Raw genomic sequence first — 22,306 nt, 5'->3', positions numbered from 1 at the left:
TAATAAAATTAAAAAAATACTTACCCATACTTACGTTGTAATGGCTTGCGTTGTAATAGCAGCTGCGTTGTAATGGCATGCGTTGTAATGGCATGCGTTGTAATGGATCCTGCGTTGTAAAAGTTTTGTTGTAATGGTATGCGTTGTGAATGTATGCGTTGTAACATCATACATCCCCTGATATGGCCCTAACGTGTACCCCAGTGGTTTCTCTTTTGCTATCTGGGCTTTTCTAACCCAACCTCACCCTAAGACAGATCAGATACTCTACATCTTGTGCCACTTCATTCCAGAACATCGACAAATACAGAGAACAAAATTACAATATCAGTGATACAGCATTTGGCACTTAAAGATAGATTCAGAAACGAGTGTCACTACTTGGAAGGTGGAAATCAACCAATGAACAAACCATACAAATCTTAAGCTCCTAATATTGCCGAAGTGTTAAAAATCTGGCATGTCTGTTGCACAGTGTTCTTTCCAAGAATAAAGCTCAGGCAGTCAAGACAGCCAGAAAAGTATACCCCGGAACGTCCACTTCACCTACTCTGATCATCCTTCCTAATGGTAATGAAGAGCCAATGACTGTGTTATTGAGGGTTCAACAACCATAGGAAAGCTACCGTCCCAAACTTTTCCCCTGAAGTCAGTCACTGGAATTGTTATCTGGCTTTACCACTTTAGAGCTTGAGTGGAAAGTTTGGGATTGCCTTCGGGTGTTCTGCCATTTCATCAGATTTGACACAGGAGCATTTCCAATGTATTTCTTTGTAAACTCTTTGGATGAGATCCGGCTTCCTACTTTTCTGGAGGTATCCAAGAACGCAGTGAGAGCAGTAGTAAACTGCTAGCATACTCAAATGGGATTAACATTTTACAAGAATCCATGAGTAAGGAAAATGGAGAAATGGTGAAACACATTGGTATTGTGCCCAAAATGTAACCAGTAAAATGCTTGAAGAAAAGGAACACCACCATTTTAACAAGCACATGCAATGCAATAGGTCTCGCATTAGGAAAGTGTGAGCTATTGGTATTGTAAATGACAATTTTTTTTAAATGTGTTGGCTTTGAAAATATATAAATTAATAGCATTGTTATTCACAAAACCAATAGCTTACACTTTCCTAATGCGTGTCCTATTGGCTATGGCAATGCTTGTTGGTAGCAAGCAAGGACAGTGCTGTTGTGGTGCTGAGTGATGATGTGGCTGGGCTGAGTGATGTGTTGGTGTATTAGAGTGATGTGGTGGTGTATTAGAGTGATGTGGTGGTGTCCCAGAGTGATGTGGTAGTGTCCCAAAGTGATGTGGTAGTGTCCCAGAGTGATGTGGTGGTGTCCCAGAATGATGTGGTGGTGGATGTGGTGGTGTCCCAGAGTGATGTGGTGGTGTCCCCGAGTGATGTGGTGGTGTCCCTGAGTGATGTGGTGGTGTCCCTGAGTGATGTGGTGGTATCCCTGAGTGATGTGGTGGTGTCCCTGAGTGATGTGGTGGTGCCCCTGAGTGGTGCCCCGAGTGATGTGGTGGTGTCCCTGAGTGATGTGGTGGTGTCCCTGAGTGATGTGGTGGTATCCCCGAGTGATGTGGTGGTGTCCTTGAGTGATGTGGTGGTGTTCCTGAGTGATGTGGTGGTGTCCCTGAGTGATGTGGTGGTGCCCCTGAGTGATGTGGTGGTGTTCCTGAGAGATGAGAGATGTGGTGGTGTTCCTGAGTGATGTGGTGGTGTCCCTGGGTGATGTGGTGGTGTCCCTGAGTGATGTGGTGGTGCACCTGAGTGGTGCCCCTGAGTGATGTGAGGTTGTGAGATGAGTGAGGGTGTGTGAGGGTAGGTGAGGGTGTGAGGGTGAGTGAGGGTGTGTGAGGGTGTGTGAGGGTGTGTGAGGGTGAGGGGGTGTGAGGGTGAGGGAGGGTGAAGGTGACGGGGGTGAGGGTGTGTGAGGGTGAGGCGGTGTGAGGGTGAGGAGGTGTGAGGGTCCGAAGTAAATGGTGGCAGGGCAGACATCATAAGACAGAGAGAAGAGACTGCGTGGTGACTGTGTTGTTCAGTTTCAGAATCAGGAGGGGCAGAGTCAGCACAGTCTGCGAGGGGTCAACGTGTCTAGAGGCAAAGCATAGCGGATGTAGCATCGCAGCTAGCAAGTTGAGTGTTTTCAAGCTGAGTGTCCCTAGAGAGATGGCAACACAGCAACAGCATTTGAGGAGCAAGGCTACTGTAAACAAGCACGGTAGGCTTTCACTTTCGTCCAGAAACAAGCTCTCGGCATTGCTGTGGGGGGAGGGGGGCGGGGGAGCGGTAGCGTTTGAAGTCTGATGCTGAGGCACAGACAAATTGTGGTGTGTTATGTGGCTGTGCATGCGCATAGATCACATGAACTGTATGCGATCCACAGCCGTTTTGGTAGACTTTTCTTTTCCGCTTACTATAATCTCGCCGGAGAAATGCGCAAGTGCATTGGCTCAGGCGAGACCTACAAATAGGGTACGTAAGGCTCTGGGGCACAACCAATGTGCCCATACAACCTGAAGAGGAGGGCCCCAGACCCATCTACTGTGCCTATTCCCTGCAGTTAAGACTTCTAAGCCAATCCAGTCGTCCCTTTCACTGCAGAGAAGGACTGCCAGGCCCATTCACTCTGATAATTGTTCTAACGAGAAGATAGAGTGGAAGAGGAAACTGCAGAAGATGGAACTGGAGAATAAACGGAAGAAGGAACCAGACAAAATGGAAGTGAAGCAGAAGGAACCAAATGTGGTGCGAAAAAAGGGGCCTCAAGGATGTCACTAGGAAGATGGAATTTGAGAAGAATGAAATGGAAAGAGGACATCTAATGAAATAGAAACACATGAAAAGGAAACCTGAGAGCGGGAATAGGAGAAGGAACTAGAGAAGAAGGAATTAGTAAAGAAGAAACAGAAGAAGCGATAATTGCAGAAGGAGGAACAAAAGAAGAAACTGGAAATTAAGGAACAGGAGAAGAGTAACACAGAAAAGATAGACTAGAGACAAAAAGGGATGGAGACAAGGGACACAGAAAGGAAAGATCTTTAGCAGAAGAGGGGATTGAATAATAGAGAACAAAGGGAAAAAAAAGAATTGCAAAAAAAAGAGGTAACTGGAGAAAAAGAGGAACCTGAGAATTAGGAGGAACCAGTTAATCAGTGGAAACCGCAGAACAGGAAAGTAATGCCCTTATCAAATCTCACTGTATTTACTCTATCTGATTCACATATCCATTACACATATTCTCTCTCTGGTTCCTCCTTGTATGAGCCCTATAGTCTCTCCCTAAATTCCCTCTCGATATTCCCTTTCTATACCCCTACTCGAATGTGAAGCATGCCGCAGCTCCAAGTATCCCTCTCCATATTCCCACCCTGGGGGTACCCCCTGCTGCGGCGCCATGTATCCAATCTCCATTTACTCTCTCTGACTGTACCCCCTTCTTCAGCTCCCTGCATCTAACTCCATATGTCTTCCCTGGCTATACTCTCTTCAGTAAGCTCACCATATTCTTTCTCTATATACCCTCACCAGTGCACTTTCTCCCACAGCTCAGTTTCACCTTTCAATGCCCCATCTCCCCTGGTTGTACTCCCTCCCTCAGCTTCCGATCCCCTCTCCCTATCTAATTTCTGCCTGTATCACTGCCTTTTCCTTGCCCCTTCTAGTCCCACTCCATAGCCCCTACCTAGTTGTCCCCCTCCTTAAGCTTCCTTTAACCATCTCCATATTCCCTACGTGGGGCACCATTTCCTCAAGTAAGTATGTCCTCTCCTTTGGTGTACTCACTCCCTCATCTTCTAATATCATTTCTCCATATTCCTTTATTGGCTCCAACCCTTCATCAGCTTAGTTTATCTCCTCTCCATATCCCCTCACTGACTGTTTCTCCTCCCTTAGCTCCCACTATTCCACTTGTATACCCCTTTTCCTGTATCATCTCTTCATACCACCCTCCTTGGCTGTACATCACTCAGCTCCATGTATTCCCTCTATGTCTCGTCTCTTTGTTCCATGGATTCCATCCACAAACCCCCTTCCGCAGCATCAATTGTTGTATCTGCTCCAATATATCCCTTTCCCTACCTGGCCTCCTGGTATCCTCCTTTCATATTCCCATCCATGAAGAATCCCCTCTTTGGATCCGCTTGCCCTCCCTAACTTTATCCTCCTCTATCTGATCCCTGTTCTAAGTCCGGTCTCTCAACTCTTTGTAACTCATCATCATGACCCCTAAGTATGTCTTCCACGCAACACCATCCCTAAACTCCTTGTGCCGCCACTGTAAAAAAATTGACTTTTCTGCGTGATCATCCGGGATTTTTTGCCTTTTGCTCGGCCCTGTATTTTGGCTGGTTGTAGAATTCTCTGCCCTTTACCCCAGTTAACCAGTGATAAAGTGATTGTATTCTTGCTGTCCTCATAGTAACATTGGGGTACTACTAATAGGCATACTTAACTTACCTATATGTCCCTAGTCCTTGGTAAAAACTGTAACCAGAGCACATAGCTTAGATACCATTAGTAGATTGCAGCACCCATTGTGCCACCCGCTACAGTGACAGTGCAAACTTGAGTGCAGGCGTAGCCTTTGTAGCTTGGCTGTGCAGTTTAAAACTGCAAATTTGACCTGTCAAAATAACTCCTATTGACAGGTCTAAACCGTCCTTTTAAATATTTATGTAAGTCCCGCCTAAGTGGACCATATTGCCCATAAGGCAGGGTGAATGGTTTTAAAAGTAGGACATGTAAAAGTTTAATGTTCCACATGTCATTACAGTAAAAATACACCAAAAGCTATTTTCACTGTAGCAAGGCTGGCTGTTCTTTAGGAAAGCACTCAGATGCTATATTAAAGACTAATACTGTATGTTAGGATTAGGCTAGCTAGATAAATAATTAAACAACTATTTTAATAGTAATTAAATATCTAATTCAATTGTGAAATTGAATTTTTACTAACTATTACAGAAAAGTAACTTTTAGATGGTTACCTTTTCCCTGCCTGAAGTTGATGAAGGCTAATCTGCATTTTGCCCTCCCACTTCTGCCAGCCAGTAAAGAGCATTTGAATAGGTGTGAAATGTCTCCCAGAAGCAAACGATAGGCTGACCTGAATGGGTAGAGATGACCTGACAGAATATGCAGAGTGTGGCTGTGAACATCCTTTTTTGGCATTAAAGTGTCACATCAAGCTTGTATCTCAAATCCTGCTTGACAGGTCTGCTAGGGTTTTTCATATGACACTAGGTGAGCACTTCAAAGAGGCCTTCCCCGTCACAGGCAAATGATAGTTGACACTTGGGCGGGCTCTCTTTTTGTTCCACCAGCCAAGAAAGCTTCAATCACAGTGGGCCTCTTTTTGACATTACAGAGTCAAAGCCTGTTTGACAGGTCTGCTTGGGGGACCTTTCAAAGGAGAGAAACAGGAGGCAAAACAACTGTTGTGTATCACTGTTGGGTTGCTGAAAATCCAGCTTTTGTTTTAAAAGATTTCTGTCTTTGAGGGTCTTGCAGGTACAAGACCTGATTCAAACTGGACTTTTGTGTTAGATGTGGCAGGGCACAAGGATTACCATAGTACTTAAATTGCATTTACATAGCACTTACTACCATTGACCCCTTCTCCAACACACATAACCAGTCCTATAACTCTAAGCTTAATGTGGCCAAAGACTTTTGCTATCTTGAAAATGGCCAAAGTAAGGAGGGTTAGGCCCAAGAACCATTACCATATTGGATAGGGCATTTGCAGGGGTCATTCCCACCCACTAGCTTGTCCCAGCCATACATGAGGCCTCTCCAGGAACCCACTTCAGACTACTATTGAACTGGTCGAAGATCAAAAGAGGACTTAACACTCAACATGAGACATGTGAAGAGCATATAAGACTAGACCTGCTCTCCCACTTGTACGCAGGACAAAGAAGTGGACTACAAGTGTCATTAGGATTGCCTCCCGTTCAAGCTGCAGGGATAAAACAAGCTACAAGAGGCCTTTCCTGCAACTGTCCAGCTGATCAGTGGCAACTGGACCTGGACGGGATCTGCCTGACACCCTGTGAGTCCTTTACTGCCTCCCCTAAATTCCTGGGGGGCTTTAAAGGTGTACTCCTGTGGTGTATTGGCAATTCAAGGACTAAAGTCATAAAGCAAAACCTTTTGACGAGGACAATCATGGTTTGTGAATGAGACCTGCACTCCATCAAAGTCAATGTCAAATATTGCCTAGGTCCCGATCTACTGCGACCACTGACTACTATTGGCAAGTTGTGCTTCTTGCTCCTACTTTTAACTAAACCTTTAAAAAGTTATGTCTCTGACCCCCTCATTGGATTGCTGTCATTTCTCTATCATTTTGTTTATTACATTTACTCTATTTTTCTAATCTGTTTAGGAATTTCTACTCTTTAACATATCAACTATATTACTTTTTTAGTACTGCATAAACACTTCTCACGTTGCCTCTAAGTTAAGCCTGTCTGCTCAGATCCTTAGCCACGAAGGGGTGTAGGCCTGATGTTTATTTAGTGACTTTAGTGGTTCATGTTGACAACAATTGTAATTATTACTTGAGGTGAGTATCCATCCCATAGCTATACCCCTCTCCCCCGTTTCCTAATCCCCTCTCCACATACCCACCATCAAGTCAAGTCAAGTCAAAAAGCTTTATTTCGATAAAATTTCATTATCATAAAAGCAAGTTTAAAAGAATTAATGGTGATAAAATTAGTAAAACATATCCAGTTAATAACAACAAGTATAACATTTGCTAAAATTAGTAGAATTTAAGAGAGAATTAAACAAGGTTTTTAAGCTTTCTGGCTCGGATGGCCCAAGCCCAGAATAAGAATTTGGCTAGGGCACAGACATAGGGTACATAACTGTCCGAAACAAGGGTCCTGATTGCCACATCGTGGCTCCTGGTTCCCAGTTGCCGACACAGATTCTTCAGCCAAACCCTTCTTGGATTAGCATATTCGCTACAAACGAATAAGAAGTGGGCCAATGTCTCTGGATGGACTAAACATGAAGGACACAGGTCGGTTTTGTAAAGACAGGAATTCCATGTTTTGGTAAAAGTGTTCAATGGCAAGGTACCCGTTCTGAATTTAAAATACAAAGACCGGGCAAACGGTTTCCCGATTATATCTAGATAGGGTTCTCGCATAGGAATGTCTTTAAATTTCAGGAAATCCACAGAAAGCCTGCCAATGGATGTGCTGGAGTGCCTTTGGGAGCAGATCCAATCCCGATAAAGATTTTTGAGTACTTGTTTAGGTGGAGAAGATCTACTTAACCAAGAGTCCAAAAGGCCCAAGTCCAACAGTAAAGATTTCATGTCTGTTAGCCATTTGACTCTAGCCCAATGTGGTGACGCCATTATTTCTTCCAGGCCTCTAGCATAGGCACTAAGTTCCTCTACCCGCCAAATGCGGGCCCATAACAAAAGAGGGCGAAATTTCGCAATTTCGCCAATCTGGGTACAGCCAAAGTCCATAAATAGAGGTAAAAGTGGGGTACTTCGAGGAAGGGACATTATTTGTCTACAGAAGTTATTCTCAGATTTTTGGAGAGCTACTGAAGATGCAAAGCCCCAGAGTTCAGCTCCGTAGAGTGCAGAGCTGACACCCTTGGCGGCATAGATCTCTAGGACTGTTCCTATTGGTTTCAACGAACTGGAACGTTGCTCCCTCAATAGGGCACCTGTGATCCTTTTATGATTTAGCAGCATCTTGTCTAAATGAGGAGTCCAATCCATTTTGTCTGAGATGCGTATCCCTAAGTAGTCAAATACTTTCACCCTTTCCAGGGGCTCAGTGTTTAAGATAGGGGGACGCACTTGCTGTTTCGGGGGGTTAAGAACAAGGTATTTTGTTTTGTTGGTGTTTATAACCAATCCCCGATCAGTACAAAATGATTGGAAGTTATCCAAGAGTTTCTGTAGTCCCATAGGTGATTTGGAGATTAGGAGCGTGTCGTCCGCAAAGAGGAGGGTCGGTACTCGAACCCCCGCCAGGGATGGTTCATCAGATGGAAATTTCAGTAGGTGCTCAACCACCCCATTGATATACAAGGAGAAAAGGGTGGGAGCCAGAACACATCCCTGGCGGACTCCTCTCTCCACCGGAATACAGCCCGTTTTCTCCCCTCCAGAACCCCACCTAATTTGGGCAAAGCTGTCCTGATGGAGCCTAACTAGTAGGGATAGTAGATACTGTGGAAGCCCCATATTAGCCAGGACCCTCCATAATAAGTCCCGGGGGACAAGGTCAAAGGCAGTCTTTAGGTCGATAAAGGCGAGATAAAGACTGCCCTTGCCTATCACTACCACCTTCCAGTAAATCATCATAAGCCTAAAGGCCTGCTCTATCGTACCAGTGCCTACTCTAAAACCAGCCTGGAAGTCACTAAGTATTTTGTTTTCGTCTACCCAGTTAAGTATCCTAAGTAGAATAACTTTACCAGCGACTTTTTGGCTTACATCAAGCAAGCTGATCGGCCTATAATTGGACGGATCATCCCTTGGGCCTTTCTTATAGATGGGAACTACCTCTGCCCCCTTCCATGACGCAGGAATGGGGGCACCCCTACAAATAGCGAGAAGGAGGGAGTGGATTAATTTGCCCCAAGTAGCAACATCAGATTTTAACAGGTCCCCTGGGATGCCATCAGGTCCTGCAGCTTTCTGTGGAGTGATGGAATTAATAGCATATTCTACTTCCTTCTGTGTGAATTCAGGATCACTGGGAAGAAGAATATAATTAATATAAGGGGAGGATTGGACAAACCCTCTCCTGTTCGAATCATTGTAGCAGGAATAAAGTTTAGAAAAATGGGCCTCCCATACCTGCCCTGAAATATTGCAGGTTATAAGATCGGAATCCGGTCTATTTCGTGCCCTTATGGCGTCCCAAAAGGATTTAGAATCTTTTTTCAGACTAGCTTCCTTAAGGGTTAGCCAGTAGGCATCCTCCCACTCCCTTTTAGCAACCTGCAAGGCCTTTTTATGATCTCTTCTAGCAATTTGGATTAGTGGAGGGGACTTCCCTTTAACTGCCTCTATTAGGCGGGATTTGGCCTTCCTGCATGATGCCGAATACCAATCGTGCTTGCCTTTAGCTTTTAATAACAAAATTTGTTTCCCTGGAGGCAATTGGACCCAAAAAAGGTCCCCTATAGTTTTTACAGCAGTTTCAAATATAGCGGTAGCCATATTTGCTGCTATAGTTAGGTCAATCGAGCCGATTTCGGCTTGCATGACCTTAGCTACTTCATCTATTGCTGATAGTTTATCGACATTACACATGATCCTACTCCACTTTAGACGTCTGCCACAAGTGGCAACAGTAGTCCCTTGTTGACGGCTCAAGGGGACTGGCAATACTTCGGTGGGCCAAGGATTTTTTAAAGATAGAGAGAGTGGATTGTGGTCACTCTCTACGGTATTGGTAATAACCATGTCATCAACATGGCTCCAGAGGCCCCTGTCCAGCAGAATATAGTCGATCCGTGTGCATTGACCAACTCTGTTAAATGTCGGAGCACCCTGCAGGTCCGATCGAGTACGACCGTTAGCAGCTCTCAAGCCAAACTCCAATGTGAGTGCGTTTAGGTGAATTGCACTACGAGTCCAGCGTTTGATAGATGGAATAGAGAGGGTAGGAATCCCCCATCTACTGTCCTCCTCTCCTAGGTCTGGCACTCCTTCTAGGGGAAGTGGCTCATATGTACAATTAAAATCCCCTGCTACTAGGATATGCCCAGGTCCACTCTGCTCTCCTAACTGTGCCTCAAGCTCCAACATTGTAGGTGAAATACACCCATTTTTAGTTCCCCTAATATATACATTATAAAGGTCAAGGATCATGCTTCCCCGTGGGCCCAATAGTGAGACACCAAGGATATCCGGGGACCTTGGCTTCTTGGTAATTATCCTACAATTTAGGAGGATACTTATCCAAATAATAAGCCCCCCCGATGGCCGCCCCTTCCCTACTTTAGATTTTACTGCTGGAGTAAACCATCAGTTATCTCTTCCCTGCATTAACCCTCAAGGAGCTCTCTACATCCCCACTCAATTTTCCTTTCTGAGCTGTACTTCCTCTTTTAGCTCCCTGAGGCCTCTCTCTATACCCCCTCAGCACCTCTTCCCGGTATCCTCTTCTTCTGTATATATTCCCTGAAAGCCTCTTTAACCCTTCCATGCATCTCACTCTATTTCCCAACCTTTCCTCTGCGCTACTCTGACTGCACTTACTACCCCAGGCCCCCAAATCCCAATCATATTTCCTCCCTCAGTATTCCTTCTTTGTTTCCCTGTCTCACTGTCCCCTTCCTCAGCTCCCTGTATTCCACCATATATAAACCCCCTCCCAAGTCCCACCCCTTCCCCCCCGGCTTAATCCTTCTTCATTTTGCTTCCTATACACCACTCCATTTGCCTTTCCTGGCCATTAAGGCCGGACTGGCCAGCCGGGCAAGCGAGAGGCTGGAGCCCCAGGAGGCCAGTACTGACACTTGGAGGCCGGGTTCTGCCTCTCGGAATGGTGGTGCTCATTACCGATCCCGGCCTCAACTTGAAAGAGTTGCTTTTATTCTAGCGCACATTAGGACGTCTGCCCATGCGGGATGAATTTTTTATTTTTGCCAGGGCTGTTTTAAGTTTCCAGTCCGGCCCTGCTGGCCATAACTCTTCCTTTAGCTATCTCTCCCTCTCTCTCCCAATATGCCCTCTATACCTGTGTGCACCTTCCATCAGCTTCTTCAATCTAAGATTACAAAGCGCTTACACTGGTTTCGTCCTTCCTGTCAGGCACAATACAATCAGTAGCTCTGGGCAACTACAAGTCTCCTCCCTTTGCCCTCCCGTGCAGAGTCCCACAGGGCTCATCTTTGAGGCCCACACTCTTTAATATTTATGTATCCGAACTGGCAAAACTTTAAAAATCCTACGGACTGGTATGACATCTTATACAGATGATACCCAAATTGTCCAGTCGGTATCAAAAAATATTTTACCACCAATGCAAAACTTTAAGGACTGCATGCTGGTGGCCAGCTCCTAGATGAGCTCTCATTGTCTGAGACTCAATTCAGACAGAACAGAAGTAATCATTTTCTGCAATTTTTGGCTAAAATGGTCACAGAATTGGTGGCCTGACGAACTTGGGACGGCGCCTATTCCAGTTAACAAAGCTAAGAATCTTGGTGTGATTATTGATAATAAACTCAACTTCGAGGCACAAGGTAATGCTGTCTCCTCATCGAGCTTTTTTCTGCTTAAAACAATAAAAAAAACACTACTTTTTATTCCCATGAATAGTTGAAAACTGTAATTTCTTCTTTGATTCTTGTAAAACTAGACTATTGTAATTGGCTATATCTTGACATGCCTGAGAAGCAACTCAACAAGTTGCAAATGATCCAAAATGTGGCCGCTTGGCTTCTGTTGGGAATCCCTGGGCACCTTTCAGTTCGAAAACATATGCATGAGCTGCATTGGCTCCCAATTAAGAATCGTATCATCTTTGAGGACCACGGCATTACCTACAGAGCACTTCACGATTCAGGCCCCAAGTTCCTGAGATGTCTACTTTATTGGTATGTCCCAAAAAAGGCATCTGCGTTCTGAATGAGCTAAACTTCAAGCAATTCCGAGATTTTTCAAATCTAGCTGGGTGGCAGAAGCTGTAGGGCGGCAGCCCCCAAGCTCTGGAATGCACTCCCTCTCTCCATTAGAACACATCCAACCTTATTTGCATTTAGGAAGGCCCTTAAAAATTGGCTGTTTAAGAAATAGAGACCCGTACCTTACATGAATCTGCATACTCCAACCCTCATCGCCAAGACACCTACGGGTATTCGTGTGCTTAATAAATTTATTAACATAACATTAGCAGTTGACATCACATTACCAATACAGTCCTGGGATTTCGAATTACAAACAACTGTAATCTGATAGTTTAGTCCAATTTGATTGAAATGACATAAATTAGGACTACAACGAACAGAATGCATTTCGCTGTTAACTAAAATATGTTGCCCCTCCCTAAGAGCTCTTTGTACCCTTCCCTCAGCTACCCTTAGCCCCACTCTACACCCCATGCCACAGCTCCTAATATCGCATCTTGGTACAGCACAATATTCTACCCCCTATGTAATGTCATTTGTTCTGATTGTTTTACATTCTGAAATTGCATGCTATCTCAAAAAGCCTCCTCTATATTTCTAAAACTGTGGATGAAAAATGTACCTGGGTTTAAACTTGTGGTTGTCCTCTCTCCTTTCGCTCTTTCTAATGACCCTATCTTTACTCTCCATCTTCTTCATATCTCGTTGTCTCTAAGTGTAGCATAGCTGCCTGCATACAATTATAAATTACAGTACTTCGACTAACGACTACGTCTATGCCTATTAATTTACTCTTTTCAACACCTCAAACGTACTTCAACCGGGTCAGGGGTAGTAAAAGCGCTACATAAATGCAATTATAATTACAGTACGTCGACTAATTACTACGTCTATGCCTAATAATTTACTCTGCCACACACAATTGGATTAAAAGCATAGAATGGTTTCATTGAAAGTAAAAACACTAACCCCAATAAACAACCAACAACCACTGGATTTAGAAATGTGGGGGGATGGTGTTGAACATGTAATCCTAATCTTTATTGTATCTGTTGTTTATTTCCATGCCAGTACGTCACCTAGTTCTAGCCAATGTCATTAGAGCTATATATGTGACGTCATAGCTGTCACTGGCCATATTACTTAACAAAGGTCCTAGGTTTTTAAGTAATACTTAGAGAAATAATTTACACAGGCTCGAGATAAAGGCTGTGTTTTTCTTCTTCAATGTCCAGCCGGACCTAGAAGCGTTTATTTGGAAAGCAATTTTTAGTATAGGCAGAATAGGGCGAGACAGGTCGCACATTGGTAACTGGGCACAAGCCTGTACCTAGTCAGAAGAAAACAATACAAGGGAAAAAGAAAAAGAGTTTACAGGCAAACAAGGAGAGCAGGGTGGCTTATAATACAATGCAAACAATTTTTGAATAAGCACAAACCCACAGTAACTGCCGTGAAAATTATAAATCATGAAACGAGCAGTACTGCAAAACAGTCGACGAACGTTTCGATCCCTATCTCCTACAGTATAGTGGGATCATCTTCAGGACTATAATTGACTTTGCCTGATTGGTCGAGTGAGCCTGTAGGGTTTAAACAGGAAGGAAAAAAGGGGAAAGAAGATTCTTTATCAGTTCGTTACATAGTGAGGATTAAAAGAAGCTAGTCAGTGACCACTCTTGACATGCAGAATGCAACACGTGCACATGCAGTTGCTTGTTCCAAAGGGCACGGGTGCTTTTGTGCTCGTATTTGGAGTGAAGAAGACCGAGTGATAGTAGGGCATACCGTATTTGCTTAATAAAAAGTAGTGCTCGGTGGCGAGATTCATGGTGTTTTGTGAAAAATTGTCATGGTGAGGGAGTGTTGGCCAGAAGGTCGCAAGGATGTGAGTCGGACCTTAATATAAAAATCTGATTACCACAAGCGAGGCAAGGTTGGCCGGGCGTGGCTGAAGACACTTCAAATGAGCAATAGGCTTCCGATAAAGCTGATGCCTATAAGAAGATATCTTTATTATAAGAGGCGAATAACAGGTTAAAGAAGAACAATTAAGGGGACTAGAATTACCGGGTTTACCGTTTCCGCTTCGTAGTTGGGCGGCGTCAGAGAGTGTGTGGATATCAACCCAGTTGGGCCGGTACAATTCAGACCTAAAAGAAAGGGTTTTTTACAAAAATTTAGGACCTACTGGGTGAAGTGGCGGATTAAGTGCAGTGAAGGAACAGAATATTACCCTTGAAGCCTAGCATCTAGCGTGGGCTCAGCTGGGAACTTCAATGGAAGTTTAACCTGTGAACAAAACATGAGCAATTGAAGGTTGGAAGTGAATAAAAGTGAAGGTGAAGACGGCGAGTGCAGGCAGGTAATTACCGTAATATGCGGTTTGTGATCTCCGCATGGCGCTCAATAGCGTGGGCCTTATCCGTGCGAGCCTGTAAGGAAAGAATACGGAGGGCGCACATAAGGCACACTGGACTGAGATGGGCCCTCAAGGGAGCCGGGGTAATGCATCAGTTCAAGGCTTACCGTAATACGCTCGTAGTGGGGCCGCAATGGGTTCCCGTCTGGAGGCTCGATGGCCTGGTGCTCAGCGTCTGCATGCAGCGGCGCCTAATGTGGTCCGGGTTAGTGGTGATGGGAAGTGAGGACGGACTAGTTGGAGGTGACAGTGATCCCGATAATGGGCGCCATCTTGGAATAGGCAACCCAGCGAGTGAGTGAAATAAGTGCATACAGGACAAGGTTTTAACCATAAAGGATCATAAAAACAGAGGGGAGCACATACAGTTATATGGGCTCACGCCAGAATGCGGTTCTCTGAAAAACACGGTCTCAAACTGATTAAAAACAACTGACATTTGGAAATGTTACAAATGAACATAGACAATTATGTAGGCTCATGCAGAAAAAAGTTAACCATTCATAGCCAGCTTATATTAGGCTAGTCCAATCCTCTGTTCTGTTGAGACCATCCTGGATAGAGTTGAACTATATGATGGACTTCAGCTCTTCTTTATTGAGTAACTGTCCCATGTTGCCACCCCTCGGCGGGAGTCTCAGTACTTTCAGGACAGTCCATTTCAAATCACTGTCAGAATGTTTTTGGGCTGCAAAATGTTCCACCAGAGGTGCATTTAGAGTGCCGCACCGGATGCGACTCCTGTGTTGCCCAATGCGGATTTTTACCTTCTGGCTGGTTTGTCCAATGTACACTTTTTGGCATGGGCATAGGATTAGATAAATGACATTGCAAGTGTTGCAGTTGGAGAAGGAACGACATTGTATGGTGACATTGTTAAAAGTAAAGCTTTTTCCTTCTATAGTACTGTCACAGTTATTACATCCACCACATTTAGCATGCCCAACAATGGGGGACAGACCCCATACATTATCAAGTGTAGCCAGAGGTAGAGAATTGGGTAAAGCAGCCCTCACAAGGTGATCTCTAAGGTTCTTACTCTTTTTAAAGGCAAAAACTGGTTTTTCAATAGAGAGTACACCTGTGTTTAATATTGGCCAGTGCTTGAGAATAGTCTTTCTCAGTTGATTGGAAATTGGTGAGAACGTTGATACACAAGGTATGCGCTTAGAGTCAGACTTTTCTTTCGGTGTAAGTAAGGCTTCCCTAGGACAATACCATGCACGCTTGGTAGCGTTTTTAACTAACTTCTTTGGATACCCCCTATCCTTAAGTTTGGATGCTAGGGTGGTAGCTTCTCGAAAATAGTCATCCTTACAGGAGCAATTACGCCTGATTCGCAAAAATTGCGAATACGGGAGTGAGTCGCGTAGTGCTCTCAGATGGTTGCTATTGTAGGCCAAAAGAGTGTTTTTTTCAGTGGGCTTACGATAGAGACGTGTCAGTAAGGAGCCTTCGCTGTGATAAATTGTTAGATCCAAAAAGGAAATAGAATCATTGTTGGTGGTAATGGTGAAAGTGAGACCCAGACAGTTATTGTTCAGCCAGTGTAAGAATTGGCGCAGGCAATCGTCGCTTCCATTCCAAATGATGAAAATGTCATCGATATACCTGCGCCAAAACTTAATCCCTGAGAGGAAAGGATTGGTAGGGTTGATGATCACATTGGTCTCTATCTCATCCATAAACAGTATCGCCAGATTTGGAGCAAAAATTGCGCCCATGGCAGTCCCCTTAATTTGTTCATAGAAATTGCCATCAAAGAGGAAAAAATTCTTTGTGAGGCATATTTCTAGAAGCTGGAGAATAAACATACTGGGTACAGCATGGGGTCGAGGTCGTGAGTCCAGAATCTTTTTAATCACTAAGAGTGCTGTAGTCTGTGGGATATTAGTGTAAAGGGACTCAATGTCCATGGTCACCAGAGTTTCAATCATTGGGTTGTACGGGTGATGCTCGATCATATTGATCATGTGCATCGAGTCCTTTATGTAGCATTGCGTTGAAGGGACAAAGTCTTTAATAAAGAAATCTACATAAGATCCCAATGGTTCTAAGATGGATCCACAGGCTGAAACAATGGGACGGCCTGGGGGATTTTTCTCATCTTTGTGCACTTTGGGCAGCGTATATATTACTGGGATTCTGGGCGTTTTGACATTTAAGAAGTTGTACTCTTTTTTGGATAAATATCCTGCCTCAAGGCCTTCTTTTGTAGTTTTTTGTATTAGGCTCTGTATTTCTTTAGTAGGGTTATGACTCAATCTTTTGTAGTGTTCCCTATTGTCAAGTTGTCGCATTATTTCTGAAATATATGCGGTTTTTTCTTGTAACACGATCCCTCCGCCTTTATCGGCGCTCTTGATTATAAGATTGTCATTAGTTTTGAGTTGGGAAATGGCATTTTTCTCTTCCCTGGAGATATTATAGGGAATAAACATTTTCTTATTTTGGAGGTTCTGCAGTTCCTTCAAAATGACCTTCTCAAATGTAACCACTTCTGTGGGAATCATACTTGCAGAAGGTGAAAAGATGGATGGTGGTCGGAAAGGGGTATTGGTTGTCCTTTCTGATGTAGGATGTAACTGGAAGAAGGCTTGTAGGCGTATGCGTCTAAAGAATCTCATCAATTCAGTTTGTAAGTCCATGTAATTAGGTGGAATTGTGGGCACAAAAGAAAGGCCTTTCATAAGTAGTGATAGCTCTTCTTGTGCAAGTGTGTATTTAGAAAGATTAAAAATAGGAATGCTGTCAGTTCTCTGTGGGGGAGTAGATACTACGCTCACCATTGGTAATAGTTGTTGCGAGTTCTGCGCTCGCCGGGTGGATTGTGCCATCGTTGGGGTTTTTTGACCTTTCCGCGTTGCGGTGGGTCCTGGGCGCCTCTGGCTAAAAAAGAGTTTTGATGCAATCCGCCTCTCCTTGCCCCACTACTGCCTTCCCCGGGATCAGAACTATCCGAGGATTCGGCAGAGGTGTCTGAGAATCCCACCAGATTCTGGCGTCTAATATAGCGGCCCCACGGGCGGCTGTTTTGATAGCGAGGATATGTTTTGTTGATATAAAAATCTTTCTGCAGGTAGGGGTAGGTGTTTTCAATATTATATAATTTCACGTCCCTTCTTTGTCAAAAACATTCCTCAAAAATCTTATTACTACTTCAGTTGTTACCGCGCTTACAAATTTGTAATAAGAATGTTTTTGACAAAGAAGGCCAGCCAAAAGTGTTAGTATCAGACAACGGTTCACAGTTGATTTCTAGTAAAATGACTGATTTTCTAGAAAAAGCAGGAATTGAACAGGTAAAAACACCATTGTATAGCCCTAAAAGTAACGGTCAGGTGGAAAGGGTAAACAAATTCATAAAAGAAGGCATCCAACTGGCCGTAGCTTCAGATATGGATGTAAAAGAGTTCATAAGAGTGAAAATCAATGCATATAACAATACACCTAATGAAACCACGAAACATGCACCCTTCTTTCTAATGAGAGGGAGGAAATGTAACAGCCAAATTACACCCAAATTCAGTAACTGGAGCAAGGAGTGTGTAATCTCAGAAGAAGTAAATGACAGAAATCTTATGGTAAGGGAAAATATAGTGAAAAAGCAAGAAAAAACAAAGAAGTATTCTGACTCAGTTAACAGAGTAAAAGTGAAAGATGTACAACCAGGAGATTGGGTGTTATTGAGAAAACCTGGTTTGGTGTCGAAAGGTGAGACTAAATTCAGTAAGCCAGTAAAAATTTGCGATGCAACAAAAGGTGCTGTTCACGTTGAAGGAGGTGGATGGCGGAGTAAAGACGACGTGATAATCCTAAAGAAGGGTCAGGAAAAAATAATAATGAGAAATAAGGAAAGCGAGGAGAAAGGTCTAGACGATAGTGTTCTGGAATGGGAAAACATATCCGAAAACCAAAGCAGCTCCAGTCAGGAAGTCAGCCCAAATGTTTCTTTTGACATAAGGGAAAGATCTAGGAGTTGCATTACTGACACAGATAATGGGGCTGCAGAAATTGATACATCGGAGTTAGATAGGAGTGTGGACAGAAATGTATCCTCCAAGGGACACGGAACTGATGATGCATACCCTAGTACCTCTGGTGTGCAGTCAAAGAGCGGAAGAATTGTGAGGATGCCAAAACACCTTGAGGACTATGTTTTGGAATAGTTTTTGTTTCTTATAGCTGTTGTATTTAGGAGGAAAGGGAGATGTTGAACATGTAATCCTAATCTTTATTGTATCTGTTGTTTATTTCCATGCCAGTACGTCACCTAGTTCTAGCCAATGTCATTAGAGCTATATATGTGACGTCATAGCTGTCACTGGCCATATTACAGCTGTTACGGCAACTTGCTGCATGCTTTTCCTCTGGCTCCCCGTGGGCCTTTATACCCAATAAATACTGTTATAAATCTTCCCCTTGCGGTGTTGTTATTGGCCCCCACTACAGATGGAGAGGGGGGGGCTTACAGTTGAAAGGGTACTGATTTTGTCTGACTGTGTCTCAGTCCTATAGTGTATTACGTTAATTGTCATTATGTATTTGCAATAAAAAGATCTATAAAAAAATAACCACTGTATTTACCACTAACCTAGCCTTGTATTCCGGAGTAGCGTGCTATCTGATGAAAACGCTGGGTATTTCCTATCCTAGCCAATTCTACTTCACTTCACGGAATCTTCAAACGCGCAGCTACGGTTGTAGGATCCATCTCGTGTTTTCCACCTCAACGTGTCTGCACATGCGCAGAGCGAGCAGGCTCAGCCGGGACAGCGCGCAGGCGCACTCCGAGCAGTGACCGAGACAGTGCAGCGGCACGGACCGGGTACCTCCTCTCCATGGGACTAGTACCAGGGGCCCGGAGTGGGATCTCGCACCTCAGGTACGGACCCAGAGCTGTTCTCTAACCGCCTGCTTCTTCTCAGCCAGAACACCTGTGCCGCGAGGGCCGGCGGGGCTCCGAGTGCTGGCAGTGAGCTCCGAGTGTCGTTGGAGGAGGGCGGTTGTGCTAATGGTGCTTCTGGGCACACTTCGGTTCTGGCTCTAATAACTGTGTTCCCGAACTTTTTTAGTTCTCTCCCGGTACTGTACTAACTTGCTGTATCTATATCCCGGTGTTGCGGTAACTCCACTGCGTTTTTTTGGCTCTAGTTCTGCTCCAGCTCTGTTCTGACTTCTTCTTTCTGACCCAGTTGTTGCACACCTGTCTTTATTCTGTTCTGCCTCAGGTGTGCTTTGCTTTGGTTCCATTATCGCTCAGTCGTGGTTCTGATGTAGCTGTGTTTTGTTTGAGCTCTTCGCTGCCTGTATTCCGTTTCTGTTTTGGTTATCTTCTGAGTCTACTCTGCCTCTATTTTCCCTGCACTCTGTGTCAATGATCCCTTAGTCCCTCTTAGACTTAACACCAGATGTGACTCTCTGATCTGGGCAGCAGTTCTTAAAGTGGTAGATCTCGGGTGTTGGGGCTGTGTGAGTTATATACAGAGCCTAGCGTAAAGTGACAGACGTCAGTCTTGTAAATCTGCTAAATTCAGTTTATTTTCACATCAGACAACGTACTGGACAAACACATGAAGCAAAACAGCCCAGAGCCTCTCGCGCTACGTCGTCTGATACATTCTCACACCCCCAGAGTAGAGCGCAGGTGGACCCTGGCATCCTGCTGAGGGATAGCTTGGTGGTCTCTGTGTACTACCGGGACAGACGTACTTGCTGTACCCACCCTCCACGTCTCACTGTCGATACACAAAAGGATTTAGCCGAAGAAATGTCCGGTATTGTGCGTACTATTTATGCGGTGTAATACAGCTAGACTTATTCTACTAATGGCCTATTTGTCTGTATTTTTACTATGTACATTGTAGTCCATCAAATAGTAAGACATACACAAACCATGGTATTTGTGTTGCCAGTCCCGAGATACAAAGGCACATAAATGGGCCCATCGAAAGTCTTTGTGTGAGCCGCACAACGAAGTCCCTCTGGCTTCACCTAGAGATATTCTCAAAGGGACTCTTGTTATTTTTATCCTAATACAAGAATTACTAAAAAATGAACCTTTTATTGTTGTAGTGTGGATAATCTAGTTCCTGACATCTTATTGGTGACTGATGTTCGTGTAGGCCAAACATTGTAGTTCCATGCTAGTGATCCCCTAAATACGTATAGATCTAAGACAAGTCAAGGTAATCAAGTTTTATTAAGCTTGTGTTTGATGGCAACATTAAAACCATAAATATGGGCACTAATATAACTGTCATATCAGTGATGTGACAACCAGTCAACTGTTGGATGACGATAAACAGACAACAGGCCCTATGATGCCACAGAAGCTTCTTTGTTCACCCAGACAAGGAGTTCTGAGGTTTCCATTTTACATGATTTTGTATCTCAAATATCAAAGTCTGTGATCTTTCACCCAAAGGACTAAAACGTATGTAGCAATGAAAGCCAAAAAATGGATCCTAGCAATAGAAGATTGATTACCTGTATTATACTGTATGCAGGGCTTGAAATGGAAAAATAGAAGTGCAGGTACACTGTACCAGAGTACCTGCTTGTTTCTAAAAAGTGACGGTACTCTCCAATGAAAAGTAAAGCATTTCTCTTGAGAAGTACTGGTACACTCCCTCTCAAAATAAAAAGGTGCCGGTACAACGTACCAGACAGTACTGGCCCATTTAAAGCACTAACTGTATGAACAGAGTACACATTGTGGGACATTTCTTATAATAAATCCTAGTTTGCAGCAAAACAGTGGGGCATACTGCTCAGGGTTAACACCAAGGTGGTGTGCTAGGTGGACAGAGCATCTCAGACCTGAGATTCATGACTTGAAGTGATTGTCTCAGTGCTAGTTGGGGGCAAATCCACTGAGGTTTCCCACTTGTCACTGGGCATACTGGCAATTTTATGCCTTCACAGTGTAGGTCACCACTATGGATCCCGTTTAGCAATAAAGTGCTCTAGTTCTCCTACAGGCCCTCTGAGTTAGGCCAGATACCCAGGTGGACACATTTTGAGCCTCAATTTCTACTAACACTCGGTTCACCATGGGCTGACACATTTATTTATTAATGCATTTTTTTATAGCACAAACCTTGCTAAAAAATGTCAGAGCACTTTACAATATAACCAGTTACATTACGTAAGGACTTCAGAGTACATGAATTACATAAAAGATCCAAACAGATAAACTCTTAATTCACATAAGGATGGTAGTAAGTACATAAGTATACTTCAGATAGTAGTGTTTATAGTTACATAAATACAATTTGGAAATTCACTGTGGGTTACATTTTAAGAAAAGTTTCAGCGAATAAGGTTGGACAAATATATATTACATATTTACACAGCATGATCTTCTCACCATTGCTAGTGTTATTGCGGTGCTCGTTCAGCCAGGCCTTCAGGGCATTGTTACACTCATGGGCGGTGATCTTGGGCCTGGAGGTAACCCAGAGCTGATAATGTCCTCCGGGGTTGATGGGATGCTGGCTTACCAGCTGGTCCCTAACGTAATGAAGTGGCTGTCAGTCCTCCTCAAAGAACCTGTGTCATGACAGCTGGTCGACCCTGCCCCTTTGCATTCCTCAGTCCACCGTTTATGTTCTACTGCGTTTGCGGCCATACCCAAGGCCGCATCACAGGATCACATGGACTATGGGGTCAGTGAAGATTGTAGTGCATGAATAACATACAACACACCCTTAATGTTGGGGAGAGGGTACAGGTGCAAATCAGCATTGCTCACTGGAGCAGGCTGACATGTAGGAGAAATAACAAGTATTTGTAGTCTCTTGCTGGGTACATTGAAGAGACAAAGGTTCTTCCCAGCAGTTCTACATCAATTTTACTAACGTCATTGAGGCGGCATTAATCGAAATAGAATCCTTCCAATCATCTTCAGAGATCACCACAACTGGCTAGATATGGACGCACACATAATCGCCCAGTGTCTGACTTTTGTAACTCAATGGTGGCTCTAATATCACGCAGGTACGGTTAGAATTACAGGTGCATTTCCTGAGTCCACCTTGTGGAAACAACTCCTGTCTGCCAGGCACCTACTGCAGGGCTGCCTGAACGCATGCAGGACTCACCAAAATTCCTACCTGCTCACAGTAGTCTGCATGGGGCTCAACAGTATCAGGCTTCATGAAGCATGTTTTATAATAGGCCATCTGCCTCTTCAGACCCCAGAGAAGACAGTCATGCAGAATATGAACACAGTATACTGTCT

The 22,306-nt window shown here is 44.0% G+C and overlaps 2 protein-coding genes across 2 annotated transcripts in view; one reads left to right on the top strand and one right to left on the bottom strand.

Moving 5' to 3' along the window:
- The window catches only part of NAGA (alpha-N-acetylgalactosaminidase), a 738,125-nt gene extending 719,332 nt beyond the window's left edge, over positions 1–18,793 (bottom strand). Inside the window, exon 1 of the mRNA XM_078640564.1 lies at positions 18,656–18,793. The gene's annotated coding sequence lies outside the window, so the exon portion shown is untranslated. The remainder of the gene's footprint in view (positions 1–18,655) is intronic.
- Positions 18,794–18,798: 5 nt separating this feature from the next.
- CEBPG (CCAAT enhancer binding protein gamma) overlaps positions 18,799–22,306 on the top strand; it is a 36,671-nt gene continuing 33,163 nt past the window's right edge. The window contains exon 1 of the mRNA XM_078640567.1: positions 18,799–18,946. The gene's annotated coding sequence lies outside the window, so the exon portion shown is untranslated. The remainder of the gene's footprint in view (positions 18,947–22,306) is intronic.

Source organism: Lissotriton helveticus, chromosome 1_1 (assembly GCF_964261635.1).
Source record: "Lissotriton helveticus chromosome 1_1, aLisHel1.1, whole genome shotgun sequence".
Taxonomy (NCBI): domain Eukaryota; kingdom Metazoa; phylum Chordata; class Amphibia; order Caudata; family Salamandridae; genus Lissotriton; species Lissotriton helveticus.
Note: the sequence above shows the minus strand (reverse complement) of the source record. Positions and strands in the feature narration are given on the sequence as shown.